General features: G+C 39.9%; 1 protein-coding gene across 3 annotated transcripts in view; it reads right to left on the bottom strand.

Annotated features, from left to right (window-relative positions):
* Positions 1 to 5,655, bottom strand: part of MBNL2 (muscleblind-like splicing regulator 2) — a 174,235-nt gene that overhangs the window by 61,528 nt on the left and 107,052 nt on the right. The window lies entirely within an intron of this gene.

Here is a 5,655-nt window from a genome sequence, read left to right as displayed (position 1 = left end):
TCCCTTCCTCCCTCCCTCTTTCCTTCCTTCCTCCCTCCTTCCCTCCCTCTTTCCTTCCTTCCTTCCGTCCTTCCTCCCTTCCATCCTTCCTCCCTTCCTTCCTTCTTTCTCTCTCTCCCTCTTTCTTTTCTTTTCTTTCTCTCTCTCTCTCTCTCTCCCCCACCAACCCCTCTTTCTTTTTCTTTTTCTTTCAGATTCTAAACCCTGACAAAAGATTCCAAATAAGTGTGACTGCTGAAAGAAAGGAAAGGTTCTTCCCCTACACAGTACGGAAGGTAATCAGAAGGGCGTATCTATTGTGGGCTATCAGAAGGAGTCCTTGAACTTGCTATACGCTTGTTTGTACATGCTAGAGTGAAGTCCAAATAGGAATAATTATGTAATAAATTTGTGGAGTAGAGAGTAATAAGAATTTTAAATGTGTGTTCCAGATTAGCTGAAGACATTCTTTCTTTCAGCTTATTGATGAAGAGGCAATAATAGTGCAGGGGTGGACATTTCTTGGTGATATACACATAGATGAAATTCTCAGGCTTGAACTCAGATAATCATCTGCAAGTGATTACTTTGCTACACAAAAGCTGTCACTCTATATCCCTGCCTTGCCCTCATGACAGGACTTCCTCCCATGACAGGAGTATCAAATCTGATGTCATGATATGACATAGTGAAGAGTGTTTATGGCTAAAGTAATATTTGGATGCCAAAGCTGGTAAAACAAAGGAAAATAATAATTAGGTGACAGGGTACATAAAACCAGTCTGGAAGGGTAATTGCATATGGCGGTGTTTATACTTAATCCCCAAGTTTTCAAAACTACCAATTGAAAGAATTACATTGATGTGTGAATTGTACAATTTCTGGAGAAAGAAGAGCAAACTGTGAACCAGTTTATCATACTTCCCTAAAGAATTAGTCCATTTGCAGCCAAGAAAAGAGAGTATTGATTTGTTTACCAGATATAAAAATAATTTTAAAAAGCAAGCTTGGGGGATCTGGGAAAATGAATTTGTTTATAGTCATCCTAATTCTAAACATCTGGAGTTCTCACTCTGCTTCCCACTAATTTCATCCACACTTTTGGCAGCTCAGACTTCCTCTCTGGAGTTTGAATCTTCCCCCACCACCATGGAGAAGGGCAGACATGGGTCCTGTGTTCAGTCCCGGGTGTCTGTGCTAATCAACAAATGCTGTCCTGAGCATCTACTGTTAGCAGCATTAATAGTTACATCACCCTCTTTGGGGAGGATAACCAGGCAGGTGCCAAGGACACCAAAAGGAATAGGTCCTCGTTTGCTGCTAATAAGAGTCTATAACTATGGGTAATGCCAACATATCTCCTTAGTCTCAAGTTCATATTGTTGATGTTTCATTCAGCTTCCTATGTATACATGGACATTGTAGGGAAAGTATTGGAAAGTTTATTGTAAAGATAGAGGTGAAGTGGACATTAATCTAAATCAAAGCAGTATAGGAATCTCTCTTCTCTCTCTTCATCTGCTTCTTTTGCAAATCGAATCTTTTAAAAATTTTTAATCCTAAATCTCTTTGCTTTGTGACGTGCCAGGGTCCCTCCAGCCCTGTCAACTTGCTTCAGGCATCTCTTACTTTACTTCCTTTTCTTCCTGCCTTTGACAACTGCTTGTCTCTTTGTTTGGCGTGGTGGCGGGCACCTGTAGTCCCAGCTACTGGGAGGCTGAGGCAGGAGAATGGCGTGAACCCGGGAGGCGGAGTTTGCAGTGAGCCCAAATCGCGCCACCGCACTCCAACCTGGGAGACAAAGTGAGACTCTTTCTCAATTAAAAAAAAAAAAATCAAATCTCCAAGAAAGCATTCAGATTGAGCCAGCTCCTACAAAGTTCACTTGTACCAAGTCTTTGAATTGGCTGCCTTTATATCAGGTGGCCAAATACAATTCTATCTTTTGTAATGTGAGGTGTCCATGAGGATCAAAACATAGCACAGCCCATCAGCGGGGGTGGAGGAGGGTTACAGAGAATGCATTTCTTGTTCAGAGGATAAGCCACCCCAGTCTTCTCTAACCTCATTCCAAACTCTCTTTAGCCACAAACACTGCTCTTGGAAGCTGACACCCAGAAAGGCTCACATATTCAAGGTGCACAGATGGGTCTAATGGAGAGACTTGGGAAAGCAGAATTCCAGAAAATGAAGACAGAATTAATGAAATGTCCACATTTCTACCAGTATGGCCATTATATTGTGTTCACTCATATAATTGTCAATTTGATCACTAGTTTTTTAATGTAATGCTCTGTGGCTGCACATACACTTTCAATTTGGCTGGAAAAATACAATTTTCTTATAAATGCTCTTATCTCTTGATAAAACTGGGACTTGTAGGGAACCATATTAAGCTATTTTTCAGCTAATAGAAAGTATTTTACAACATTGAATTAGTAATTTATCAATGAAATCTTTTTTGTGACAATTGCTGTAATTTCCTAGTGTCCTTACTTACATACTTGGAGTAAAGAGTGTTATTGATCACCTACATGCCAAGCAATTTATATATGGTTATCTCATTTTCTCCTTATAACTGCAATAATGATCTCTATTTTACAAAATAGCAGATGGACTCAGAAGATTAAGGAACTTTCCCAAGGCCATATAACTGGTAAGTGGTAGAACTAGATTTTAAATCCAGACCTACCTGACTCAATTAATCGCACTGCCAAGCTATTCATTAGCAATAGTTAAAATCCAGGGAGGATAAAAATTTACCATGATCTTTTGTATAATAATAGGATGCGTAACAAAATTTTAAATAAGATATATATGTATATCTTGTCCACATATATATGTATATACATATATATATGGATTTGGGAATGGGAAACAATTATTGGCATGGACCTATCTGTTGGTAGGAGGATGGAGGAGTAATCAAGCTCACAGGTTCTGGTCTCATAACTTGGCTCAACCTTTCCTTAGCTGCATGACTTTGAGCAATTACTTGACTTTTTTCTTCATCTGTTCAATGACATAATTATTGTATCTTCTTCTCAGGGCTGTTGTGTGATTAAATGAGTTAACACATACATAAGGCTTAGAAAAATGCCTAGCACATAGTAAGCACTGAGTAAATGTTATTATCAAAAGAAAGAGAAATGTTTCCATATGATATTTCATTTTTAGTGAGTACAGAATCATACATTTAGTAGTATTTTGACTGGCTCTTTCATTCTTCCACAGAATAAACTTTCACACCAAACATGTTAAAAGCTACTTAATTGTACTTATTCAAATATTTTATGTTTAAAATTATTTTCAATTCTACAGGGTATTTGTGTAAGTGTCCACATTTTAGGAGACAGCTCTGAACCCTAGTACAATCTAGTATTAATAGTTTGAAGAATTATGTACCATGGATGTCTGAGGCACACTAATTCAAACCCAGGGAGACTCTAGGTAACAGAATTTTAGTAAGGGATCCTATAGGATTGTAAAATCCTAATGGAAAAGCTACTGTCAAAATAAAACAAGCTATTTGACACAGTGAACAATTTGTAAGGAAGTTTTTGCGAAGGCATAAGATTTGCCAGGATATGCATCAGTGTACAAAAGCTGTTGGTTATCAAAGCAGCTTGTCATAGCTGAATGGTACAGGGCAGTGTGCAGAAGCGTAAAGCGTCTTTGTGTATCATTGTGAAACAAAACAGAGGTGTCAAAAATAGTGTCTCCTGATTTTAGTCCAAGAAATAAAGACAAAAATGTCTGGGAAAAATCTTCCTTGTGGCAGCTAGGATTTGTTTTTTGCTTTGTTTTGTTTTAACTCTTCCTCCCTTTTAGTTCTTGGTAACACACTATTTCTGGAGAGAGAAGGGAAGGAAGTCCAGTGCCTAGTGCCAGGGACTGGTGCAGCTTCTGTGGGGTGGAGATGGAGATGGAGAGCACCATTGCGAGTGCTTGTGAAGAGCCTTCCAGGAACTGGGAGTTAGAAGCCTCAGCTAGGGCCAGTCAGGTGGGTTCACACCAGGGACAAGCTCATGGGTCACATAAGCCCTCAGGGCCTTTGCTCATCCCACGTGGGACATGCCAGGTGTGGGTGGGACATGCCAGGTATGGAACCAGCAGGTGGTCATATACTTCCAGGCTAAGGTCTCATTCATTCTTTCATTCACAAATATTTCTTGAGATTCTACTATGTGCCAGGCATTGTGCTTAGTGCTAGTTAAACAAAGGTGAGGAAAATCAAGACATGGTGTCTCCCTTCATGAAGCTTGCAGTCTTGTGGGGAAGCCAGAGGTTAACAAAACATATCTAGTTACAAGTTGTGATATGTATTCTAGAGAAGAATGCTGAGAAGAAATAGTGGGAGAGGGTCAGAATTGAGACCAGGGGTCAGAGGAGATCTCTGGAGAAGTGACATTTAAACTGAGACCTGAAAAATGAGTAGGAACTTGGCAAGGGAGTGAGTGGTGGTCAAAATGTGTGTGTGTGTGTGTGTGTGTGTGTTTTGCATGTGTATGCATGTATGTTGTAGGTATGGTATGTATTGTATGTATTGTGTGTTTCTGTTGTGTGTGCTGTATGTGTTGTATGTGTGTATGGGGTATGTGTTCATGCTGCATGTGTGTTGTGTGTGGATGTGTGTTCTCTGTGTGTGTATGCGGTAGGTATACTGCGTGTGAACAAGGTGTGTGGTGCGTGTGTGTGTTGTGTGTGTTGTATATGTTGTATGTGTGCTGCGTGTGTGTGTTGTGTTTGCATTGTGTGCATGCTATATGTGTGTGTGTTATATATATGGTACATGTGTTGTATGTGTGCATGGGGTGTGTACGTATGTTTTATGTGTATTGTGTGTATTATGTGTGTGTATTGTGTGTGTATTGTCTGTTGTGTGTGTTTGTGTTGTGTGTGTGCTATATGTGTTATATATATGGTACATGTGTTGTATGTGTGCATGGGGTGTGTACATATGTTGTATGTGTATTGTGTGTGTATAGTATGTGTATTGTGTGTGTATTGTCTGCTGTATTTGTTTGTGTTGTGTGTGTGCTGTATGTGTGTGTGTTATATATATGGTACATGTGTTGTATGTGTGCATGGGGTGTGTGTGCATGTTGTATGTGTATTGTGTGTATGGTGCGTGTCTAGTGTGTGGTGTGTGTGTGTGTGTTGTGGATGTTGAATGTTCTTTAGAGGAGGAGCGTGTGCCAGGAGAATGTCCCATCTTGGGGCAGGCAGGCAGCTAAGGCCAGCGCAGGGAAGGGGTGTGGGGAGGAGTATGGGGAGTGAGAAGAGGTGAGGCAGGAAGTAGGAGGCAGAAGCCAGACAATGGGAGACCAGCTAAGGGGTATGAACTTCCTGCTGCTGAAAGTTGTTAAGCAGGAGAATAACCAGATCAGATTTATGCTACATTTAAATCACACCCTGATTATTATATTTCATATTTCTAATTTTATTATAGTTTATATTGTTTGGAGACCACTTCTTTAAAAACAGTAACAGAATTCTGATGGAGTCGACGGATTTGTGCAGTTTCTACTTCCAAGAATAATCTGTACTCCAGGAATATTTAGGGATGATGGCTAGAATCGAGTCTGAACTTCAAGCTGAATTAAATTTATTAAAATCAGCAACCATGAAAGATTCTAATACAGAATACTCATGTTGATTCTTGACAGGAGGAAG

The sequence above is a fragment of the Mandrillus leucophaeus genome, unplaced genomic scaffold (genome assembly GCF_000951045.1).
Source record: "Mandrillus leucophaeus isolate KB7577 unplaced genomic scaffold, Mleu.le_1.0 Scaffold960, whole genome shotgun sequence".
NCBI classification, from domain to species: domain Eukaryota; kingdom Metazoa; phylum Chordata; class Mammalia; order Primates; family Cercopithecidae; genus Mandrillus; species Mandrillus leucophaeus.
Note: the sequence above shows the minus strand (reverse complement) of the source record. Positions and strands in the feature narration are given on the sequence as shown.